Source organism: Ceratotherium simum, chromosome X, assembly GCF_057802395.1.
Source record: "Ceratotherium simum simum isolate JZ-2026a chromosome X, ASM5780239v1, whole genome shotgun sequence".
NCBI classification, from domain to species: Eukaryota; Metazoa; Chordata; class Mammalia; order Perissodactyla; family Rhinocerotidae; genus Ceratotherium; species Ceratotherium simum.
Genome location: NC_141940.1, coordinates 74994325 through 75019315, shown reverse-complemented (window position 1 = coordinate 75019315; position 24991 = coordinate 74994325). Strand labels below are relative to the sequence as shown.

At 46.7% G+C, this 24991-nt stretch overlaps 1 long non-coding RNA gene across 1 annotated transcript in view; it reads right to left on the bottom strand.

Moving 5' to 3' along the window:
- Nucleotides 1–24991, bottom strand: part of LOC147911895 (uncharacterized) — a 35488-nt gene extending 10497 nt beyond the window's left edge. Inside the window, exons 1-3 of the long non-coding RNA XR_015550671.1 lie at nucleotides 24576–24991; nucleotides 13703–13893; nucleotides 11252–11420 (exon numbers count right to left, since the gene is read on the bottom strand). This is a non-coding gene — a long non-coding RNA (uncharacterized LOC147911895). The remainder of the gene's footprint in view (nucleotides 1–11251; nucleotides 11421–13702; nucleotides 13894–24575) is intronic.

Here is a 24991-nt window from a genome sequence, read left to right as displayed (position 1 = left end):
TTCCTCTACTGAGGGCCATAGGACAAATGGCCCGGGTCTCTGAGTTTAAGGTACAAATCCCATGAGGTTGCACGAGGAGACATTTCATTGCCATTAAGAGGGTTTGGAGTCAGACAGACCCGGGGTCCAATCCCACTCTACTGCATAACTTTGGGTAGTCGCTTACCCTCCCTGGCCTCAGTGATGGTAATCCTAGTAGTCTGCCAGGAGGAAGAAATGAGATAGTGCATGCAAAGTACTTAGGCCAGTGCTTGGTTTGTGGTCAGCACTCCCTAAATGGTAGCTATTATTACAAGTATTATCATGATTTCATCCATCCCTGTCTCCAGGCAGCTCTGCATTCCAACTATTCTCTAGAGGTCTGGCTCAAATCCTTTAAACCATCGCACTCTCCTGCCAGGTAAACCACTCCAGTTTCAGACTAGCTCCAGCACATGGAGATTTTGCCCTGCACAGAGTAAAAGGGCACCAGTTTTCTCTATGGCCCAAGAGATGCAGGCTGGAGACACTGCACCCACTGTCTGATACCTATGAGAAAGAAGCAAAGACCTGAGTGACATCAGAAAAATGGGAGAGTAGGCTGCTCCCAACACCACTCCTGCCACAGAAACATCAAAAAGCACACAGAAATTTTCAGTATCAACTTTGTCAGAACTCTGGAAAATATTCAAAGGTATACAGCAACCAAGTGAACACTGAATCAAGAAAAAAGCCACTTTAAAATGCTCCTGGAACTCTCTGCCAAAACAGTAGGTGAACACAAGGTAAAGGAACAGAGACTTCAGTGACCACACATGACAAGAAATACAATCTTTGCAAAAATAGTTTGAAAAAGTCACTAAACGAAAAGATGACTGCAACCTTCAACAATCAAGAATAGCAAACCCTCAGGAAGAAAGAGAATCTGATTTCCAGGGTAATAGCATTATAATATTAAAATGTGCACTTTTCAACAAAAATCACAGTGCATACAAAGAAAAGGAAAATATGGCCCATTGAAAGGCAAAAAAATAAGGATGCTCAGACATTGGACTTACTAGACAAACATTTTAAATCAACTGTGTTAAATATGCTCAAAGAGCTAATGGAAATGATGGGCAAAGAACTAAAGAAAACCAGGAAAACTATGTATGAACAAAATGAGAATCTCAATAAAGAGATAGAAATTATGAAAAGAAACCAATAGCACCTGAAATTCAGCACCTGAAAAGTATAATAACCAAAATTAAAAATTCGCTAGGGCTGGGGGCTGGACCGGTGGTGTAGCAGTTAATTGTGCATGCTCCACTTTGGCCTGGGATATGCAGATTCAGATCCTGGGTGTGCACTGACATACCGTTCATCAAGCCATGCTGTGGTGACGTCCCATATAAAGTAGAGGAAGATGGGCACAGATGTTAGCCCAGGGCCAATCTTCCTCAGAAAAAAGAGGAGGATTGGCATTGGATGTTAGCTCAGGGCTAATCTGCCTCACAGCAAAAAAATTCACTAGGGGAATTCAACAATAGATTTAAGGAGGCAGAAGAAAGAATTAGTGGACTTGAAGACCAGACAATTGAAATTACCCAGTTTGAGGAGCAGAAACGGAAAAAAATAAAGAAAAGTGAACAGAACTTAAGAGACCTGTGGGGCACCATCAAGCAGAGCAGCATACACACTATGAGAGTCCCACAAGGAGAAGAGAGAAAAAAAGGACAGAAAGAATATTTGAAGAAATAATGGCTGAAAACATCCCAAACTTGATGAAAGACTCAAGTCTACATATCTAAAAAGCTCATTGAGCTCCAAACTGTTGAAGGCCTAAGACAAAGATCTTGAAAGCAGCAAGAGAGAAGTAACTCATAACACACAAGAGACCCTCAGTAAGATTATCAGCCAATTTCTCATTAGAAGCCATGGAGGCAGTGAGATGATATATTTGAAGAAAATACTATGAACAACCGTATGCCAACAAATTAAATAAACTAGAGGAAATGGACAAATTCTTAGAAACACACAAATTATCAAAACTGACTAAAGAAGAAATAAAAAATCCCAACAGATGTATAACAAGTGAGGAGATAGAATCAGTAATTTGTTAAAAAACTACAACAACAACAAAAAACCCCTCCCAACAAAGAGAAGTACAGGACCATGTAGCTTCACTGGTGAATTCCACCAAACATTTCAACAAGATTTAACACCAATACTTCTAAAATTCTTACAAAAAATTGAAGAGAAAGGAACGTTTCCCAATTTATTCTATGAAGCCAGAATTACTCTGATACCAAAGCCAGATAAAGACATCACAAGAAAAGAAAACTACAGACTAATATCTTTTATGAATATATACAGTCGTCCCTCAGTATCCACAGTGGATTGATTCCCAGGATCCCCCCTCATACCATGAATGCCAAAATCTGTGGATGCTCAAGTTCCTACAGTTGGTCCTCCTTATTGCAAGTTCCACATCTGTGGATTCAACCAAGATCCACGGTTGGTTGAATCTGGGGATGTGGAACCCATGGATATGGAAGGCTGACTGTATATGTAAAAATCTTCAAAAAAATACAAGCAAACTAAATCCAACAACATATAAAAAGGATTGTACACCATGACCAAGAGATATTTATCTAAGAAATGCAAGAGTGGTTCAACATAAGAAAATCAATCAATGTAATGCACCATATTAATAGAATGAAGAAAAAAAGGATAATCTTAATTGACACAGAAATGCAGAAAAAGCGTTTGACAAAATCCAGGAAACTTTTATGCCAAAAACGTTCAGAAAACTAGGAAGAGAAGGGAATTTTCTTAACATGATAAAGCCATACATGAAAAACCTACAGCTAACATCATACTCAATGGTGATATACTGAAAGCTTTCCCCCTAAGATTAGGAACAAAACAAGGATGCCTGCTTCCATCACTTCTATTCAACATTGTACTGGAAGTTCTAGCTAGAGCAATTAGGCAAGAAAAGGAAATAAAAGGTGTCCAAATTTGAAAGAAAGATGTAAAACTATCTCTATTCATAGGTGACATGATCCTATATAGAGAAAATTCCAATGAATCCTCAAAAAGCCGCTAGAACTAGTAAACAAATTCAGCAAAGTTGTAGGGTACAATATCAATATGCAGAAATCAGTTGTGTTTCTATATACCAGAAATGAACAATCTGAAAAGGAAATTAAGAAAACAAGTCCAGGGCCGGCCCATGGCTTAACGGTTAAGTGTGTGTGCTCCACTGCTGGCAGCCCAGGTTCGGATCCTGGGCGCGCACCAATGCACCGCTTCTCCGGCCATGCTGAGGCCATGTCCCACGTACCACAACTAGAAGGATGTGCAACTATGACATACAGCTATCTACTTGGGCTTTGGGGGAAAAAAAAGGAGGAGGATTGGCAATAGATGTTAGCTCAGGTCCGGTCTTCCTCAGGAAAAAGAGGAGGATTAGCATGGATGTTAGCTCAGGGCTGATCTTCCTCACAAAAACAATTTTAAAAAACCTTAAAAAAAAAAAAAAAGAAAACAATTACTTTTACAACAGCATCCAAAAGAATAAAATACCTAGGAATAAATTTAACCAAGAAGGTGAAAGACTTGTACACTAAAAATTACAAAACATTGCTGAAAGAAATTAAAGACCTAAATAAATGAGAACCCATTCTGTGTTCATGAATTAGAAGACTAATACTGTTGAAATGTTGATACTACCCAAAGCAATCTACAGATTCAATGCACTCTATCAAATTTCAAAGACTTTTTTGCAAAAATGGGACAGGCAATCCTCAAAAAATTCATATGGAATTGCAAGGGACCCCATATAGCCAAACAATCTTGAAAAGTAAGAACGAAGTTGGAGGACTCACACTTCCCAATTTCAAAACCTACTATAAAACTACAGTAATCTCTGGACTGGGGAGGCAGCAGCTCAGACTGCGCAAGGACTCTATTTCGGCTTCTAGGCCCCTCAGGGTGATTCTCTCCCTCAGAGGGGCCTGCCAGTGCCTTTTCATTTCCTCACTCTTTCTGGGCTGACCCTGGCAGCATCCTGGCCTCAAACTGGGGACATTTAATGCTCCACATTTTTATAAAGAAAGAATGAGATGGCCACAGAGAAACTCAGAGAAGCAGGTTGGAGTCAGGGCTTGGCAAGGAGAAAGGCAGGGGTCTTTGCTCTGAGAGCCTTTCCCCTCCCGCACTTCAAAGACTACAGTCATGGAGTAGAGGAATGCCACAATCAGAAGGGCATTTAGAGACCAAAGTCCACCCAACTCTATTTTATAGATGGGAGACAGATGTCTGGAAATGGGAAGGGAGTCACTCAAAGTCACACAACAGTTGAATTCAGTGAGTCATAGGACTACTGGGCTGGAAGACATTTTAAATATAGCCCAGCTTTCCTACCAACCCCCCAATTTAATGAAGACATGCTCTCAACAGCATTCCCAATGACAGGTGATTGTCAGGCTGTGGCGTAAACACCTCCAAAAACAGGGTACTCACTCCCTCCCAAGGCAGACCTGTGTTTCTGGCCTCCTGAGGACAAGTGGGCTGATTGAGAAAGTTCCCTCCTATTCAGCAAGCCCTGAATGACCATGGTAAGGCCCATCTCATGATATCCCTCCAGGGAGACCTGGGGAAGTTTTGCCTCCCACCAGCCCTCACCTTACTTCCCTCTATCCCTCCTCTGAGCACCTCTTCATTTTGCCTGTGACTGGGATTTTGTTCCAATAAAGAAGCAAATGGTCTCCATTTCCAGGAGCTGGCTCAACATACACTTTCCGAGCATCACTAACCTCTAAATGCAGCCGAATGGCTTTCCTCCCAAATCCTCCTTTGGGCAGGGACCAGAAATAGAAAACTTTCAGGGTTCTTTGGGGTATTTGAAGTGCCTGCCTCTAGGGTGGCCTGAATGCAATCTGAACTCATAGTCCCATAGCCAGGCTAGTGAAAAAAGGTATTTCAGAGCCCCTGAGGCTCTGGAAATTGTCAGCACCTCCAGAGCCCTCCTTTGCTTTGGGAAGGGCCCCTCTCTACTTTTCTTCTGCCCCATCTCTGGCAATCTATAGTCCCACTTTCCCTGCTCCCCCACCTTTCCCCTACCAACACTTCAGTAACAAGCCCATTGTCTACTGTGGTCTAAACCCCTGCACCATCTTACAGGTGGGAAAAACAAGCCCAGAGGGGTTGAGCTGCTGCAGATCTATGGGTTTAGCACTTGGAGCCTCCCAGGGGCCTGCAGGAATGCCATCTTCACTCACTCCCACCTTCCTTGGCCCAACCTACTTGCACACTCTGGGCATACATTTTCTCACCTGACTCTGATATGCTCGAGGTTGGGAAAGATCTAGGAAAGGCTGAAAGCCTGGATCTCAGGGAGGCCCTGCTGATGGTGGGCCTAGTGATTATCACCGTCATTATCAGTTGGCCTTTCCCGTCTATACACATTTGCCCATAGCTCCACATGCCCACCTCTACCCAGCTGCCAGCCCACAATGAGGTTGACACTGGTGCCACAGGGCACACTGGGATGCACCCCAGCCCAGCCCAGCCTGCCCAGGCCACCATTGTCCCTGGAGCTCCCCACTGACATCCCTGCCTCTGTGCCTAGCTAGAGGTGGGGGAGCAGCTGTCCTTTGCCCTCAGCCCACTCCTCTTGCCCTGTCCTGCTCTCTCTCTTCCATTTCCCTTCTCTGCTCATGGAACTTACTTATAAATCCTGAAAACCCAAACCCCCATAAATTCTCAATTCATTCTGCAGATATTTCCTGTGTTGGGGTTTTCAGCAGCATCTGCTGGTTTGAAGTTCCCTCTTTATTTGTCCTGGGGGCACCATTACTCTCAACTTTAGCAGTTTTCCTGCTCTGTAGTCCTTGCCAGACTACATCGGAGGAAGAGAAAATTGGTGAAAGAATAATTATTATTATTGTTATAAATATATATTTCATTTCGGTTTCTTTTTTCCCCCCCTCTAGGCCTTGATGAGAATCCCAGGCAGAGGCTGGCAAGGGGAAGGCTTCTTCATGGACCTCAGGGCAGTGGGCTTGCAGTGTCGGAGCCTGGCACTTTGCCCTCCCGATAAAGGCATCTGCCAAAAGACCATTCTCTACTATTCTGCCCAACTGTACCCAGATTTCCAGTGGCTTTCTTCCCACCAAAAACTCCTGCCTCAAGTTTCCCAGTCTCCAGGAAGACTCCTTAAGCAAGAAGCAAAGCACCTACTGCAAATTAGATACTTTCAAATGCGTAAGCTTGATTATTTCTCACCATATCCTTATAAGGCAGAGATTTTTAGTCCCATTTTACAGAGGAGGAGATAGAGGCTCTGAGAGAAGTGAGTGGTTCAAGGTGATCCAACTAGCAAGTGGAAGAGCTGGGATTTAAACCCAGGTCTGTTTGGCCCCAAAGCCAGTACTTGTTCCATTGGACTATACTCCCTCCTCTCCTCTGGGCTCCTGAAGGATGTCCTTTGTGGACTCCAGCAACTCACACTTGGAACCAAGTTGCCTTGGCTTGCTCTATACTTGTTTCAGGAGTCCACATGACTGCTGATTCCCAAAATTTGAGAACTTTAGAGATCAATTAGTTTAAGGACTTACTTAATACTACAGAAAGGAAAACTGAGGCCCAGAGAGGGCACGTAGCTGGCACACAACACATTAGTGGTTTTCTTTGTGAAATATAAGCCCCTTGAGGACAGGAACATGCCTCCTCTTACATTTCTTATACATGACCCCCATATGCACTTGCACGCAACACTGGACACAATGTTCAGCACAGATAAATAAAACTTGTTAAGTGACAGTGACTGCTGGGTGCCAGTTATTTTAGTTAACCGTCACAGCAACTCTATGTGGTCCAATTTCTAGAGGAGATCACTGAGGCCTGGAGAAGGAAAGTGGCTTCTCCCAGATCACATAGTAAGGAAATGGCCAAGTCAAGATTAGAACTCAAGGTCCAACAGACTCTGGAGTCCATACTCTTGTAAACGTTCCACACAGCCCCTTTAACAACAGCACCACCCCAACAGCAGCTAACATTGATTAAATGAGTACTATGTGTGAAGGACTATGGTAAGTGCTTTAAATGAGTATGTAATTTAATCTCTACGATAACCCTTTGAAGCGTCATCATTTTACAGATGAGAAAACTGGACTTGGAAAAGCTGAAAGACTTGCCCAAAGCCAAAAAACTAATGAGTGGCTGAGCCAGATTGATTTGATTCTAGCGTGATCTTAACATTCTATAGGAAATCCTCTTTATCTGCAGATAATTGATACTGTGGGGGGAGGGGGAAGGGGAATTCCACTTTCAGTGAATCTGTTTAAACTGTCATAGTAAATAGTAAAAAAAAAATGTTTATTTGAATTTATCACAAAAATGGAACCAAAAATCATGACAAGCAGTTTATCTTACATTTCACAAATTTAGGCTGAAATTGCAGTTCTGTTCTAGTTCTTAGGGCAAGTGAAGAATGACTCAAGCATTAGTTGCTTTATGGTGTGATTTTTCTGATAAAACTGAATGACAGCATGGCATAACATTTTTACTTAGCTTTTCACAGCATAGTTATAAAGACGATCACTTTATAAAAAAATAATCTGAGGATTTTGGTTTTCCCAAGGATAGCTCTTAATAATTTCAGAGTCAAATCATTATTCTTTGAAGCCTTTATCTTGTTCTCATCCTTGTTGACTTGCTCTTCTTCAACTGTTAACTGATCTAATTCTGCCAGTCTCTCATGTGTCTATGGCTTTTCTGAGATTCCAGCAGTTTTCCAATATCATTTTTGTTGACTTTACGAACTCCTGAATCTTTTCTCATATGTGCAATTTCACTTTGCAAACTGATTAGCATTGTATTTATTCTTTATTCTCTGTTGTTTATAACATCCAACAGTCAGAAAAGACTGATGTAGATGCTAGTGTTAATCTGGGAGGAATGTCAGAGTAATTTTATAATTGGCCAGTTCACTAGTTGGATGATATCTTAATAGTCTCTTGCTTTACTACCTAACCTTCTGACTGCTTTACTACCTAACCTTCTTGAAAAAAGAATACTTGGATAATAAGGACCCCTTGTACCACCTCAGTAAGCTCTTGGCAATTAACAAGTATTTAATAATCAATAAGTACAGCAAACAGGAAAGTACTGGATTTATATCTCAGTCCTGTCACTTACTAGGTGTGTTACTTTGGGCAAGTTACTCTGTTAGTTCATCTCAGTGAGCCTTAATCTCCTCTTCTGTAGAATGAGAACATGGTAATATTTTAGTGTCCTTCCTTACACTTCAAATAAGTAAGCTAATCCAATCACATCTTTTCCATTCCCCTTGTTAGTGATTGGCTCAGGAATGAACATGTGACCTAATCCTGGCCAATGAGACATGAAGGGAAGTCTACTTGGGGATCTCTGGGAAAGATTTCCTTCCTTCCAAGGAGACAAAGAGAGAGTTTTTCTTTTCCTCCAGGTGATGTGATGCCTGGCAGTGATGTTTGGAATTCCCTTAAGCAGAAGTTTTCCTGAGGATGGCAGAATCAAGAAATGAAAAGATCCTAGTTCCCTGAGGACATTGTTGAGCCATTAATTTCACCATGCCTGAAGCCTGCTATACTCTGGACATCCTGTTATTTGAGATAATAAATTTCCTAATTGTTTAAGTCAGTTTGAATCATAGTTTCTTTTACTTGCTGCTAAAAGCATCCTAATGGACACAAATATCTATTTCACACAAATTTTAAAATTAAATAAAATAATCCATGTAAAGGGTTTAGCTTAGCATTCAATACATATTACTTTTAAGTACTTGGAAATTAAAAAGTGCTTGCTTGTTTATTTACTGCCAAAAAATGGGGTTTTCTTGTGACTCTTTTTTTAGGGAAGGGACAAGGTAGCAAATGTACATCTTCCTACACATCCTCATGGTTAGGATTTTGCTGGGGTTGGGGTAGAGGAAGAAAGCCTTGGTCCTGTCCTAGAACAATCAAGGGTTGATGTCCATCAGAGGAATTGAATGAGTTGAGTGCAACTTGGTTGTTTTGACACACCAGCTATGTCAGTTAAGAGGGACTAAAGAAATAAAGAAATTAGCAAGTCTTCTGCAATCTAGAAACTTCCCAGTCAGGATCTAGGGCAACTCTAAGAAGTTCCAGAATCTTCAAAAAAGGCCTCACAAGGAAGCATTTATAGAAACTGGAATTTTTCAGCCCAAAGTAGAGAGAGCTGAGGCCAGAGAAGAGTTCCTTCTCCAGTGTTCATCTCAGATAATGGCATCACCATCCATTCAGAAACCAGAAGTTATCTTTGACACTTCCTTTTCTCACCATCCTCCTCCATATACAGTATAACCCAAATCCTATTAGGAGAACTCAATGAGCTAATCATGCCTGAAAGTAAGTACTCAATAGGTTCTTGGTACACACTAAGTGCTCAATAGGTGGTAGCTGCTATCATTCTCAGGCAACATACCAGCCCCGGGATGGTTGCCAAGCTATTCCCTTGGTTCCCTTGAACATACTGGTACTGGCTGACATTTTCACAATGAAAATGAACAAGGAGAAGAAAAAGGAAATACCATAATTTAAAATACTACATGCAGCACAAAACAATCCATCTAGATTAATTCCAGTTTAATCCCAGTGTGAAAGCTGATGAGCTGGGTGGATCCCCAAACTCTATCTCTTGAAGAGATAACACTACACTCCTGATGACCTAACACACCCTGGAGTCACGTTTGCCTAGTGTCTTCCCCCCAGCTCCCTGTCTGTCTCAGGCATGTGGCTTCCCTGACCCAGGATCTTGGACTTTTGTCTCATTCTTGCACAAGTGACAACTTCCTAACCCTTCCTTTTACAACGATCCAGTAGCTCTGCTCAGTGATACACAGCTAGCTCATAGCTGATTGGCAGATCCATGGTGATTGAAGTCCTTGCACTTCATAGGAGGAGGCCTTTAGAAACCTAGGATGGCAGTCCTGCTGTAGTAGATGTTGGTGCCAGGGCCAGATCCCCTTGTCCAGCTGGTACACCCATTCTCAGCTGCTGTGAGTGCTGTGGCTAATGGCAAGACCTTGGACACTTGCCCTTAGCTGATGAAAACCACCTAATTAAGAGTTGCATGGGAGGTTATACCTGCCCCCCATGGGGGGACGGGGCAGGCAAAAAGTGACTGATACAGGAATACAGAAGTCCAGTCCTTCTCCTCAAGATGGTACAACTCTGTGGTGCGATTTATGCTCCAGAGCCCCCACATCCACTCTAGATCAGGTCAAGGCTGGATTTTACCACAGACCAAATCTTTCTTGGCTACCTCTTCCCTATCCTGCTTTCCTGCCTCACTTACAGGTTTTTCTGGAAGGGCATGCCCGCAATTAATCACATGCCCCGAATCCCTGCTTCAGGCTCCACTTCTCAGGAACCTGACCCAAGACAGCTGGAATTTGTATAAACACTCACTAGAGCAAGCCCCCTTTTCTTCCTCCAAAACAGGGGTATCTTTTAGAGAAATCCACAGGTCCAAATCTATAATAGAACCTGGCCTTAGTCACACAGTAAGCCATACATGCACACAGCCTGCAGGAAGAAGGGTAGCCTTTCTTTACACTACTCTCCCGCCTCTGGGCTTCTCACAGTTGGATAAACTACTCCAGGCAAAGGTGCCAAAGCCAGGGCACTCTCCTGAGGACAGCTGATCACAGGGATGGAGAAAGTAGATTTCTAAGGTGATAGAGAAGAGAAATGTTAAGAGCTAGTTGGAGCCTCCAGGGCAGAAATGATAGCTCCTCAGGCCAGCCTCCTCTGAGTGCTGCACACATCTCTGATAAATGGATGTTGACCTAAGTAGTGAAGATGTGGGAAAATGGAGAGAAACAATATTTGATTCAGCAGAGATGGGCCATTCATCCATTTCAGTTCAAACTTTCTTAGTCCAGGACATCCCTGTTGTCTTGTCAGGACAAACCAGAACCATCATCAGTCTCTCGCCCCTGGCAGCCACCTGACAATCTACACCTCTCACTCAATAGAACGTTATGCAAATTTAATGTTTAACAATGGTCTGGTGGTGCTGTAATTGACATTTAGATTAGCCCTAAGAAAGGATTTCCTGACATTAAAAGGAAAATGTTCAGCATTACCTAAAGTGGTTGATTAATGTCATGTTTCAAATAATGAAGATGTAAGCAACTCACCACCCCCACCGCTTTTCAAATGTTAGCAACTTGAATCAAAATCAATCAGGAAAGATAATATTGTTAAAGAAAAAGTACCTTTACATCTCAACTGTAATGTTTTCTGAATGCTTTCCCTCCCATTCGTCATTGGCCATCTGCCTGCTTAACGTTGGCAATTTGAGAATGATTCTCCTCTAGGTCTCTGGTGGCCTTGCTTTGCTGCTTTCTCCACCTCGCCCTTCTCAGCAGCCAGTCCTGTATGGAACTAAGAATGACTCCAGTAAGAGGAATTTAGGTGAGACCTATGGAATGACTTTCTGGCTTTAAAAGACTTGAGGCACTGGAAAAAAGTAGTGGAGGGAAGTTGTGGAATCTCCCTGGGGGAGAGCGGCTTTAGAGAGCTCTAACCCTCACAGAATCAGATTCATGGAGTCTCCGGGCTGTGATGAATTTACCAAGTGCTCAGCTTGATCATGTTTCTATACCATCAGTAATGGGGAGCTCACTTTCTCTCAAGGCAGCCAGTTTTATGACAGGATAGCCTGGACTCTGAGAAAGTTCTTCCTTGTACTGAGTTCACATCTGCCTCCCTATAGTTACCACCTCTTATCTCAGTCCCCTGGGGCCACACAGAACATACCTACCCCTTGAGTAGTCTGAAGTCTCTGAAGTCACACCTCCAAGCCCAATAGCCTCAGTTCCTCCAACTGCTCCTCACAGAGGTGGGTTCCAAGCCCCTCCCCAACCTCCTCACTGCCCTGTAGACATGCACTAGTATGACCTCAATCTATAGGGCTCAAAATCGGACACATATTCCGGAGAGCAGAGAAGAGCAAGGTTGCTACCTACTTCATTTCGTCCCTTTACCTCTGTTGATATACCCCATGTCTACAATAGCTTTCAGGGTGGCATTTCTGCTTCCTTTCACTCCTTAGAAAGGTTTTATCTGCTGGGGAGGTCAGTTCATCATACTGGTGTCATGGAGCCTGCTCTGTGCCTGGCTGGGTATACTTGTGTGACCTTAGGTGAATGAGTTCCGCGGTCTGAATTTGTTTCCTCATCTGTGAAATAAGGATTATAAGAGTACCTACCTCATACGTCGCCATGAGAAGTAAATGAGATAATGGACAGAACATGCCTGACACATGGCAAGAGCTTAGTATACATTAGTTCTCCTTCCCCTTCCTCATTTCTCAGCCTCAGTGCCTGGCTAACAGCTGGGGGCATCTCCAGGTCTGTGTGTGAAGGGGAAGCCAGTGGACGGAGTAACAGGACAGTAACCAGATGGCCCAGATTTCCGGGCACAAGCCTAATTTTTAATATTCTGTTCTGTGATCAGATGATACATTAGACAATCTGGCCAGATTTTTCAGTTTGAAAAATATATTCGCTGGAGCTGATGATGACATAGCATGGATGTCCTAACTTGGACCAGCAGGCCTGAGGTGGCAGAGCTTGGGTCCCGGTCAGGAAAAAAGGTGTCCACACTCTATGGTGAAATCAGGCAGGGATCTTACAGTGAGCAGGTGGCAGAGGTAGAAGAAAATCAAGGCCTTCTTCTCTCCAACTCTAGAATCCAGCCTGGACTCCTTTTTCATGTACCTGGTCTCCTGCTCTAGGGTGGGCTAGGCTTGGTCTGAGGGGGGCAGGACCATCCAATATAGAGAATTGAGTGCCCCTCATGGTCGGCTGGCTGCCTAGCCTCAGGTGGGACCCTGGAGGGCAGGCCAGTGGGGAGGGGAGCTTCTCAATGCCAGGGCAACCTTGCTCCACCTGCCTTTGAGGACTGTTCCTTCCTGCTCCTCCTTCCTTTCTCCTCTTGCACTGCCTCCCTCTGCCTCTGTCTGAGTATCTGTCTCCATTTCTATATCTCCCCAAGTCTGTGGCAAATATTGGATAGATCCCCAGGCAGTTACCATGTATACTGTCTAAAGGGGACTTTGGTCAAAAGAGCTGTAGTTTGGGAATCAGGGGAGAAGTTAGGCTGGGACCAGTCCCTGCTTATCATAAATTTACCGTGTGACCTTGAGTAAATCACATCTTCTCTGAGTCTCAGTACCCCCATGTGTAAGATGGAAGGTTTGGACTAAGTGGCCTCTAAAGGTCCTTCCGGATGGAAAGTTCCATGATTCAGCATGTGTGTATGGATAGATCACACAGACTCTGTACATCTTTGTTTTTCTCTGAACTGTCAGCCTATTTCTCTGTCTCTCTGTCCCTCTCCCTTCTTCTCTCCCTCTCTCCCTCCTTCTCTCTCTCTCTTTCTCTGCAGGTCCTGCAGTTCCCTCTCCATCTTAGGCTCTGTCCAGCTCCCCTACCCCCACCCCTAAACTTCCTCCCTCTCAGATGTTCTGTCCTGTTTTTCACCATGGTTGAGGACGTTACTCTTCAGTAAGCACTCACTTATCCTGGCTCCGGGTGCCCCAGGCCCCTCAGCCTGGCTGCTCTGCCAGGAGCCCCACGTGCACTCAGGATACCAATCTAGCCAACTTCGGGCCTAAGGAGGGGAGCTGTGCAAGCCTAATAGTCAAGGCCTAGGCTGCGTACCGTGGTCCTCTGCTGCCACCTGTCGTTGATCCAGAGTGACATGACTCTGGGGCTGCCTGGACCCACAGGGGCCACGAATGCTGCTCCCGCCAACAGGAATCCATTACACGCAGTGTCCTGCCAGGCCTGATTTAAAGCTCATCCTGTAATCCGTCTTGTGCCCCCTCTGTGCCTGTCTCCGGTTTCCTTGCCTGTGAAATGGATGGAAATTGTCTTCAACTCTGGCAGAGAGAGGTGAGGAGTGGGGGCTCAAGGGACACCTGGCTTTACATCCTGCCCCTGCCCTTGGCTTGGTGGGTGACCTGGGATGAATCCTTCCCCTTCTTTGGAGCCTATGGGGAGACACGGTTGAGAGAAAAAGAGCAAGATGTATTCCTGTCTTTCAGGCAAGCAGTACATGGCTGAGAGGCTGGAAATGGACATATCCACTGTTTCTAAAAAGCTTTGGCCAGCCCACAATTCCGTCTTAGCAGCCAAACCTTTCCGTTTTATTCACCTACTCGCTCACTCACCCATTCTTTCCATCAAGCAGCCCAGGGCTGTGGGAAACAGCACTCAGCTGGGAATCAGGAGCCCTGCCTTGTCGGCTTAGCTCTGCCACTGGTCCCTAACCTGAGACAAGCCTGTGCCTCTCTCTGAGCCTCTTCTCTTCTCCGTGACATGAAGGGTTTGGGATAGACCACGGTAAGCCTAAATCCCATCCCCCATTCTGCCATTCTAAAATGATGATTCTTTGATTGCAGGTGCCCTGCCAAGCAGGCTGGCTGATGGAGCAATTACACGTCCCCACTCAGAGATGAGGGACATCCTGCTTCGTAACCCCTGGACTCCCTCCATCTACCTCCTAGACCTCTGGATGGCCTTTGCAAAACCAACCAACAAGGAGCCCTTGCTGAGTTCCCCCTTTCTTCCCCCAGGGCACTGTTCTGGTGCCAACTGTCAGGTCACATGGCTGGCACAGAAGACTAGACATTATCTAGCCCTGCCCACTTGGATCCAGAAAGATCAGCACTTCCTGGCACCAAGTCCTTTAGACTTCCTCCTGGAAATGCCAGCCCCAGAGTCCCTGGAGGATGAATAGGCTGGAGCTAGTCCGAGTCAGACAGAGTCCCAAATTCCTGCCTCCTCAGGTTTTAGGCCACTGAAACTGCTGCTGTCCAACAAATAGCATCTGAAAAAAGGCCTTCTTGGGGTGCAGAAAAGCCCAGCATGGAGGCTGATGGCCTCCTGGCCCCAGCCTTGCTCCCAGAAACACTTAGCTGAGGTCAGGGTCCCCGGGCCAGCTGTGGCCTCTCAGCCCAGTTGCAATGCCATTGGCAAGGTGCTGTGCATGGAATTGCAGCCAGGTAGCAGCCTCTCAAGAGGAGCTGCCTGGTGGTGTCTGGAAGCTGTTCTTCATCTCCCCGCCCCTGCAAGCCCCCCATCCCCCAGCCACCCACGAGGGAGGTCCTGCCCACATCTGCTGCTGGCCATTGCATCTGCAATGGATTACAGGGCTGGCCCTGGCTCAGGCTCATCCCAGATGTGGATTCCCCTGGAATGTGACTTGTCTCTAATTGTCCAGCCTCTGAAGGGTCCCAGCCCTCTCCTCTTTGTCCACCCCTGCTGCACCCCAGTAAGAGTGCTGGGGCCTTCCTCCTTTCCCACCGCTCCTGCCGGAACAGCCACAGCCAGGACCAGGGCCAGCCCAGTGGGAGGCCACACTCTCCTCCAGCCTGGTCCATGGGGCTGGGGAGTGGGAGGTCTCAGCCCATCCCCCAACTTTTTTCCTGGGGCCAGGCACTGAGGGGCAAAGAGGGAAACTCTGGAAAACTCACTAGAGGTGAAAGAATTTGGCTCTGCAGTGCAGGCTTCCCTAATCCCTGGCCCTTCCTGGGAATGCCATTAACCTCCCCAGCCCCACTGATGGAAAGAACAGCTCTTCCCTGGGCCAGGCCAGCTCCTCAGAGGCTCCCAAATGACAGCCTGGCTGGGCAAAGTGGCTCCCCTGGGTTCCAACAGGCATCTTCATGCCCCAGTGGTTGCAACAGCCTCCCAAGTGGTGGCGTAGGCTCTGGTCTCTCTCACTACCCGATCCTTCACAGGGTCTCTTGAGATGTTTTTAAGACACAAATCTTAGCCCAGACTTTGGCTTTGAAACCTAGCTCTGCCATAGACTGGCTGTGTGGTCCTGCAAAAAGCGACTTCACCTCTCTGAGCCTCAAAAATCCTCCCGCATGAAAGGAAGATACCACCATCATTTCTTGTGGCTGACGTTTATTGAGTGCTTACTATGGGCCAGGCTCTGTTTTAGGCACTTGACATGTCTTACCTCAGAAAAACCCTATGAGAATTGTGCCATTATTGCCTCTGTTTATACAGATGATGAAACCGAGCCACTGAAAATTTGCATAACACACCCAAGGTCACACAGCTAGTAAGTGGTGGAGCCAGGATTTGAACCAGGCCTGCTGAACCTGAATGTGCAGACAAGATTGATTCCATTAATGGAACCTAATGTAATCTGTAATGTATTATTGTTAAAAACAATAATATGATCATCTCCCTGCTTAAAAACCAGTAGGTTCCCAATACTTACAAGATAAACCTCAAATTCCCCACCTGGCCTTTCTGGCCCTTCAGAATCTAGTTCTGATTCAGTATTTTGCCTCTGCCCTGCCCTCTTTGCTGTAGCTCTTTTCGACCACATTTACCACTTCCTCACATTTATACTCGCCACTCTGTGTCTGTGGACCCTGTGCTCCTCTCTGCCTGGAACCCCTTTCCCTGTACACCCGCTGTTCTACTCATTCTTCAAGATCAAGGCCATCAGGGCCCCTGTCAAGCCTTTCCAGACAGCTGATTTCTCCTCTGTGCATCCATAGCATTTTGTCCATGTATCTATTACTGTGCTTTTTACACTGTATTCTTTTTGTTTTTCTTTTTGTGAGGAAGATCAGCCCTGAGCTAACATCCATGCTAATCCTCCTTTTTTTTTTTTTTTTTTGCTGAGGAAGATGGGCTCTGAGCTAATATCTATTGCCAATCCTCCTCCTTTTTTCTTTTTTCCCCAAAGCCCCAGTAGATAGTTGTATGTCATAGTTGCACATCTTTCTAGTTGCTGTGTGTGGGATGCGGCCTCAGCATGGCCGGAGAAACGGTGCGTTGGTGCGCGCCCGGGATCCGAACCCGGGCCACCAGTAGTGGAGCGCGTGCACTTAACTGCTAAGCCACAGGGCCGGCCCTACACTGTATTCTAAGGGGCAAGTCTCTCCCTGTCTCTGGGCCTCAGCATCCCTGGTGGATAGCTTCTAAGGGCCCTTCCAGACTTGCCTTCTTATGACCTTGAGGTCAGTGCATCAACAAGCTCTAGACTGGATATGACCCCAGCCAACAGCTTGGGAGGGAATACAGAGGTGAAGAGAAGAGATGGCTTAGGAAGGAGGGGTGAAATCCTGAGTTACGACACTACTTCTCCCTTTCTCCCTGCCAAGCCTCTTTCCTCCTCTTTCACAACCCACTTGAAAATCCACCTCCTCCAAACAGTCTTTCCTGTCCCTCTAACAGTACCAGAAATAGCTCACCCATTCCACAATGCCCCAACTCAGGAACAGCTGCCTCTGACAAATCTACATTCAGCAAGATCAACCACTGCAGTTTGTTGTTTAGCTGAGGGGTGCCCCAGCCAGGTATTTTTGCCCATGTATCTGTATGTCTGTCCATATTTCTGTTAGGATTGGTGATTTCCATTTGGAGGGCCTATGTCCAGAAAACTGACGCAGGCCAGAAGCCCTAGCTGAGAACCTAAGCTAGGCCTCAGGATTACAGTTCTTCCCTCTCCCAGTCATGAACCATAGAAAGACCAGGGCATATCAGAGCTGGGAGGGCCTTTAGGGCTCATCTGGTCCACTGCTGCCCCCCACTTGTCCCCCAGTGGTACAAATGGGGAGCTGTGATGCAGAGAACTTGCACAATGTCTCAGAGCTAATCAGAGACAGAGCTGGGAGTAGAGCTCTCTCCACGGCACCACCAAGTCCTCAACTCCCAGCCCCTAATCCCTCAGCTCAGGGTCACACCCTGAGCTGCTTCAGGTGGAGTCAGAGATAGGGCTGAGAAGTCCCAGTCCAGTCAAGGCTCTCTGGACCCCTTCAAATGTTTTGCCTCTAGAAAGCCTTCCCAAATTAGCCCTACCTCGGTTCTGACCCCCTCTCCACCACCGCCTCAGCATTTACGCCTTCACAGCACACTAGGCTAATGAGGGTGGCTCTGGTCCCCCTCTTCCACGTTATGTGACATGTGTCCTTCCTGAGGTCTGTGTCCCGTCTCCCCTCCTCAAACAACTGACTGACTGACAGACAGAAGGACAGATTGACTGACTGGCTGATTGCCTAGATGGCCAGAGCTAGTTGACAGATGGACTGTCTGGCTGTCTGATTGACTGACAAACTGTCTTGCTGGCTAATAGAGACTGATGGTTGATGGACAGGCTGACTGACAGACAGATGAACTGACAGACTGACTAATTATGGAAAGACCCTGGAGGGTCCATGAAAATCGGCACACCAAGCAGAAGGACAACACATACTGAGAATCCCTCAGGAAGCTTTTGTCAAGACACCTACAGCAGGGCCGGCTCCGTGGCTTAGCGGTTGAGTGTGCGCGCTCTGATGCTGGCGGCCCGGGTTCGGATCCCGGGGGCGCCCCGAGGCACTGCTTCTCCATCCAACGTGAGGCCGAGTCCCACGTACAGCAGCTAGAAGGATGTGAACCTATGACATGCAACTATCTACTGGGGCTTTGGGGGGAAAAAACTGAATAAATAAAATTTAAAAAAAAAAAAAAAAAAAAAAAAAAAAGACACCTACAGCAGCCTGTCACCAATGAGACACAATGAGACACGGGGAAGTGGGGGAGGAGTGGTGGGAGAGAGGGGCTAATGGAAACCAGATGTGCTGCTGACCTGCCTCAGTGAGGGGCCCCAGGCAGGGACTGACCTGGCTCCTGGCACCAGGACATTCCTGGTAGGCACCTTGCAGAAAGGCAGGAAGGTGCCAAGAGGGCTGGGCACCTTCCCCTGAGCATGCTGAACCTCCTCTGTACTTCAAGAAGAGGAGCCTCATCCTTCTCCCTGTCATAGCCTCCATCTAGCTGACATTTAAAAATAATAGACCCCGTCTGGCTTCTTACAAAGGAACAGGGCCCTCAGTAGGCTCAGGATTTTGAGCTGGTTCCTATTAAGTTCTTTGCAATTAGAAGGCACTCCATTTCCCACTCATACCCTCATCATTTTGCTGACAAGTGGAAGTGTGTTTGGGGGCTGCTTTCTCATGTTTTTCAGGGTTGGTCATTTCATGCCCTCCAAGTCTGTCACTTCTGTCTTCCTGTACTCCTGGGAGGGAGCAGGTATACATCTTGGAGGAGGGATGGAGGTTCCTTCCTTCCCTCCTTTTGAGCCTTACCTAAAGAGGCCCATTTGCCCACAGGGCTGAATGCTCAGGCCCTGCAGGTGAAGAAAGTAGGAACCTCACTCCCCTTCACAGTCTTGCTAAGAGGAACAGGCTGGGGCTCCAAGCGAGGCCCCTGGAGTCTGGGAGTACAAGGGAGGGAGAAAATCCCGCCTCCAGACTGCTGGGTCCGTGGTCGGTCACACATAATTGCAGTCATAACAAACACATTTGAAGCTCACAGGCCTGTGCAAAACAATGTGATTAATAAGGGAAGACATAAAGCAAATTAGCATGCCAGACAAGCAAATTGTTTTCAGGGCGATGGAGCAAACCGGAGGCCAGGCCGCCCTGCTGGCCACCTTGCTCCCCACCCCACGCCTGCCCTACCAATTTCTGAGCTTTCCCACTTACTGCCCCCTAGCAAGGGCCATCTGTTACTCACAGTCTAGGCAGAACGAGAGGCAACAAGGGAGGGGACAAGGCCATGGGCAGTATGCAGTGAGGGACAACAGAAAGGGCCTGGACTAGAAGGCAAGATACATGAGTTCTAGTCCTGGGTCTGCTATGGATCAGTTCTATGGTACTGGTGGGTTAACAGGACACACATTTCAGCTCAACATAAGGAAGAACTTTCTGGAAGTCTGAGCTGACCAAGGGGGAAATAGCGAACTCCTACACTAGAGGTATGCAAACAGAGCAGGGGCTTAGCCCATCCATTGGGATGTTGTTGAAACATGTTGAAAGTTTGCTTCCCACGCTGTGGTTCTATGACTCTGTGACCTTAGGCAAATCACTTGACTGGTTTGAATCTTAGTTCCTCATCTAGGAAGAGGGAATAATAAAAAGCCCTGTCCTACCTCCCTTAAATCGATATTGCGGGGCCTAAAAGAGATGCTGTGTGCACGCATGCTATGGCAAGAACTAGAGAACCATCAGGGACGATTCTGAGTATCACTGCTTCTCGCCCACCAGTGTGCCCTGTGCTGCTGGGGGAGCAGGCAGTGTCCTAGTCCATCCTTTCTGCTTACCCTAAAGCTTCCCAGCCGCCGAGATCCAGCTGAGACTCCACCTCATCACATCCTTGACCTTACCAGCCTCCTGACCTCTCTGTCTTGAGGTGCTGCAGACGGTGGCATTTGTAGAATTCATAAGATACTCAGTTACCTGCTGTTTCTCTAACATCTTGAACTGCTCCTAAATTCTTTCATGATCAATTGTTTCTCTCCTCATTCAGATCATATTTAGTTCTTCATCACACACTATGTTGCAAAAAGTGTTCAAAGCAGAAGCCAGACTACAGGCTCCATAAGGGCCAGGACTGGATCTCATGCATCCTGAGCAGACCAGACATCATGTCAGTCAGAGTTCTGGATTACACACACCAGCAACAGTTCTAGCTAACTTCCCCATACAGGAAGGATATAGCTCACAGAATCATCCAGAGGATTATGAGATCTAATCATTGTACAAGGGAGGTGAGGTCCAGCCAAGATCTTGCCCTAGGAGCAGAATGCTACATGCTGTCACTAACACTGCCACCTCTGGACACTTATCCTTAGATATTACAAATAATCTCTTGCCATCAGTGGGAGCACCTGATTGGCTGCATTTAGGTCACATGACTGTGCCTATAGCTGTCATGGAACTGGAAAGAGAACTACCTGTCTCCCTTTGGCATCTGGACTGCTTCCCACCTGTCTTGAGAGTCCCTCCCCAAACAGGCAGGGTGTTCAGAAACTGGTCAGTCACCACCACCCCTCTCACCCAGTGCTACAGCAGTCACTCAATAGTTGTGGGCTGGATTTGATTTATGTGTTTACAGAGGTTTTCAGAGTCCTCTCAGGCTCCAGCCTACACCACTGTTACATATCACTCTGCTGTGGTCGGCCCCTCAAACTTGCTGCACAGAGAGGCATGGCTCCTATCTCAGAGAAGTCCTCTATGAATCCCCAAAGTGGAACATTGAAACTAATAATCTCTGCTCAGCTACCTGCATCCAGGCCTCCCACTCCACCTTGTCCTACCTTTGGCTTTCCAGGTTAAAATCTTTATTGTTTATCCTCCTGTTTCCAACTTTACCTCATCCTTTGGCTGTGATGCTTTTTCTTATTTTCCAGCCTGTGACCTCTCAGCAATCAATTCTGATTCTATCCCAGCAATATTGTTGCAGGCTGCCTTGGGTAACATCCCACTCCATTCACACCAGATCTAGGGAGCCCCCACCCAACAGCATAGCTCCATCTCCTTCATGAATCAGCCTGTCCCCAGAGTACCATTCATACCCCTACTTCCACCACCAGAGCATCACCAGTGCAGTCAGGAGACTTGTTAAGAAAGATGTGTGGTGGAGGAGGGGATGTTGGATAGATGGTCAACAGTGGCCATTCTACTTGAGTCAGATGTTGCTCGTAAAATGATTGTCATGGCTTTGTCTCTATTTTTACCTTTATCTATAGTCCCATTTGCTTTGGGGAATAGGGTCTGAACTTGCTGGGAATCTATTCCAGAGGGTATTGGAGAAGCCACACAGGAATGAGTCCTGTACTGCCCAGCACTCGGCTAACTCCAGCCTGAGACTCTTTCAGATTGGCTGGGAGTTTTCTCCCCAGCTAAGGTAAGGCTTGGGGGTTCCTCATCCCTACTCTCCTTGGTATAGCTGCCAATCATTCCATATGCCTCCCTACAGCTACTTCTGCATCAACCACCAAAACTTGAGTTTTGACCTAAAATGTAGGCACAGTTGCCCCAGCCTACTTCTAATCACTTGTAATAACCTCAACTTTAATCTCATAACACCAAGTAATTGTATCAACAAGGATAATTCCAGGCGGGCCGGCCCGGTGGCGCAAGCATTTAAGTGAGCGCGCTCCGCTGCGGCGGCCCGGGGTTCACCGGTTCGGATCCCGGGTGTGCACGGATACACCGCTTGTCAGGCCATGTTGTGGCGGCGTCCCACATAAAGTGGAGGAAGATGGGCATGGATGTTTGCCCAGGGCCAGTCTTCCTCAGCAAAAAGAGGAGGATTGGCATGGATGTTAGCTCAGGGCTGATCTTCCTTACACACACAAAAATAAATAAATAAAGGAAAGAAAAAAAAAAAAGGATAATTCTAGTGGGTTGTGGCAGAGACCGCCAGCTGTCCACCAAAGATTTGTGCTTTCCTTCCAGAGTATAGAGTTTTTGCTGGAAACCAACTGCCTAACCAGGGACTACATTTTCCAGCTTCCTTGCCTCAAAGATAGGCCATGTGATGGGTTTTGTGGCAACAGGAAGTGAGCAGAAATGATAGGTGTCACTCACAGGCTGAGATGGTTAAGTATTAGGTGTGTTTTCCTCATGCTCTCTTCCCCTTTCCTTGCAACCTTGGGACCTGTGTTGAAGATGGTGGCATTATAAGATGACTGAAGCTGAATCTCTGAATGACAACAAGGGGCAGAGCACCCCCACCCATGCAGACCACATTGGACTGATGTGAGCTAGCACTAAACTTTTATGTTAAGCCTTCGAGATTTCGGGGTTGGTGTTAGACAGCAGTTAGCCCATCCTGACAAATACCTTAGGCCAATCACGCAACCTAGGCTGTCTCCAACAGCCTGGCTCTGAGAGGCTCTGATCAGCACTGTTTTGAACCTGAATCTTTGCAGAGCTTTTAGGCTCCCCTCTCTGCTGCCTTATGTAAATAGATGTTTAATCTCATCCAAAAAACAGAACTTTGGATCCTCTCTGCCAGGTGGCCAAGACCTTGGCATATGCTTCCCCAGCACTTTTTCATCTCCAAAGGACTTACGCTAAAATCAACCACCAAACATGGCTGAAGCATTTTGCACTTTCAACCCATGTACCCCCTCATAAATGAGGCCCTGCAAGCTTTCTAATGTGCCTCCTTGGCATAGTCTCTAAGATATTACTTTCAAAAAATATGTACTCTTTAGCACATCTGAGCCACTCCTCAAACTCCTTTCTCAGGAGGTGGTCTCCTGCTCCCTGCCTGCTACAGCATACCCACCCCCAAACAGGCCACTGAACTCTGGAGCTATTGGTACCTAGTTAGCATCCAGCACAGGCTGCATCCCTTGCTCTAGGGCATGCAGATCTCTAGGGATGTGTCCCTGTGTCCCACTGACTCCAATGTCTGCTGGGCTCTTCCAATCCATTCTACCATATCCCTTGAAGAATATGGAGGGCCTCATCTCTCTAGAAGTGAAAAAATTGCCTCTAAAAATTCTGTGTTTGTGTCTGATTTCCTGAGGGAAATGTTAGGCTGAAACCAGCCTAGAAAATTCCCAACACAAATAGACTCCCAGCTCCTTGATGAAGCACCCATTCCTAAATGTGACCCTCCTCTAAGGACTTTAGTACCGAGGTCACAGCTGTCTCCATCACATCCCTCTCCTACTGGGAGGGGCTCCTTAGCACCCTTACTGCCTGTACTGTGTCCATTTTGTTTCCTCAGCCCCAGGCCCATTCTACTAACAATTTAGGGGCCACAAGGGCCACTCCTAGACTCAGTTCTTCAGTATGCTTTGTTTTTCGTGCAGCTGGACTCTGTGTCACACTTCAACAGTTCTGGACAGGGCCCTTCCCTCGACCCCCCAACACACACCGTGTAACCCTGTTATGTCCTTTAACATCAGAAGAGTGGGCTAGTATAGTCCTTTACTGGAAGAAAAAAGTCTTACTATTACCTGCTCAGTCACATGCACAGAGTCCAGAACAATGTGAAGATTAGGTCTTTACTCCCAGCTCCGGGTGCCTATTGCAATCTGGAGAGTCCTCCCTCCCCCTCCCCACTCTGGGATTAGCTCCTCTGTCGGAATCAATGGCCTCAGCAGGCCTTTGTTCTCCCCTTTCAGGGCCACCCACTGAGTTGCTGTCTCGGTGTCTCAAGGAGCCTCTCTTCTAGGAACCCCACGTTCCTTCCCCCAACCCATGCCCCTTGGCCTTTTAAGCTCTCTGTCCCCTCAAGATACTATCTCTTCTCCTCCTTGTCCTTAGGCTTGGGTTGTCATTCATACTGTTGTATCTAGGTTGTCCCTGAATGGAGCTAGAAAGGGCTTTGGACCCTTTCAGGTAGAAAGAGAGATCAAGGAAAGCACTCCTCACTGGTCTAGCTTCAGGGTCAAGCAATTACAAGACAATCAGGCCTTTCAAACTGACAAGAGTGACCGCCTCTTAGCATGCCCCTTGTGTATAATGCTGCTAAAAGAATCTCATGTTGATCTCCCCTCTGGGTTGCATCACAAAAGGTCCCCTTCTGTTATCCCAGCTTGGTATGCTCAGGGCCCCAGGAAGGGTGCAGGGGGAAGAAAACCCTTTTAGCCCCATTGGACCACTCCATTCATAGCATATTATTATGGGTTTCTTCTCAACCTCTCCAGATGTCAACTTGGCCCATCTCCCTCATTTATTCCATTCAATCATTCATTCATTTATTTATCAAAACTCACTGTGCCAGGTCCTAAGCAAGGTGCTGGTATACAGAGACAAATAGGATGGAGTCTCCACTCTCCAGTTGCTCCCAGACCTGTGAGAGAGACACACAATGGAAACAGACAAGTACAATATGCTGCATTGTGTGCCATGACAGAAGGAAGCAGAGAGGAGAGTGGGAACATGGAGAAGGGTCACCTCGCACAGACTGGCATAGTTAGAGAGGACTTCCCAGAGGAAGGGGTACCTGAACTGAGGCTTAAAAGGTGTAGGAGGCAATCCAGGCAGAAGTAACAACTAGAGGAAAGGTGGGGGTGAGGTGGGGTGACAGCAGCATGCTGCAGGCAGGCAACTTTGTAATTTAGCGTTGCTGGAACAGAAAGTACAAGAGAGGGTGTGGCAAGACATGAGGCTGGGAAGACTGGTAGGAAGC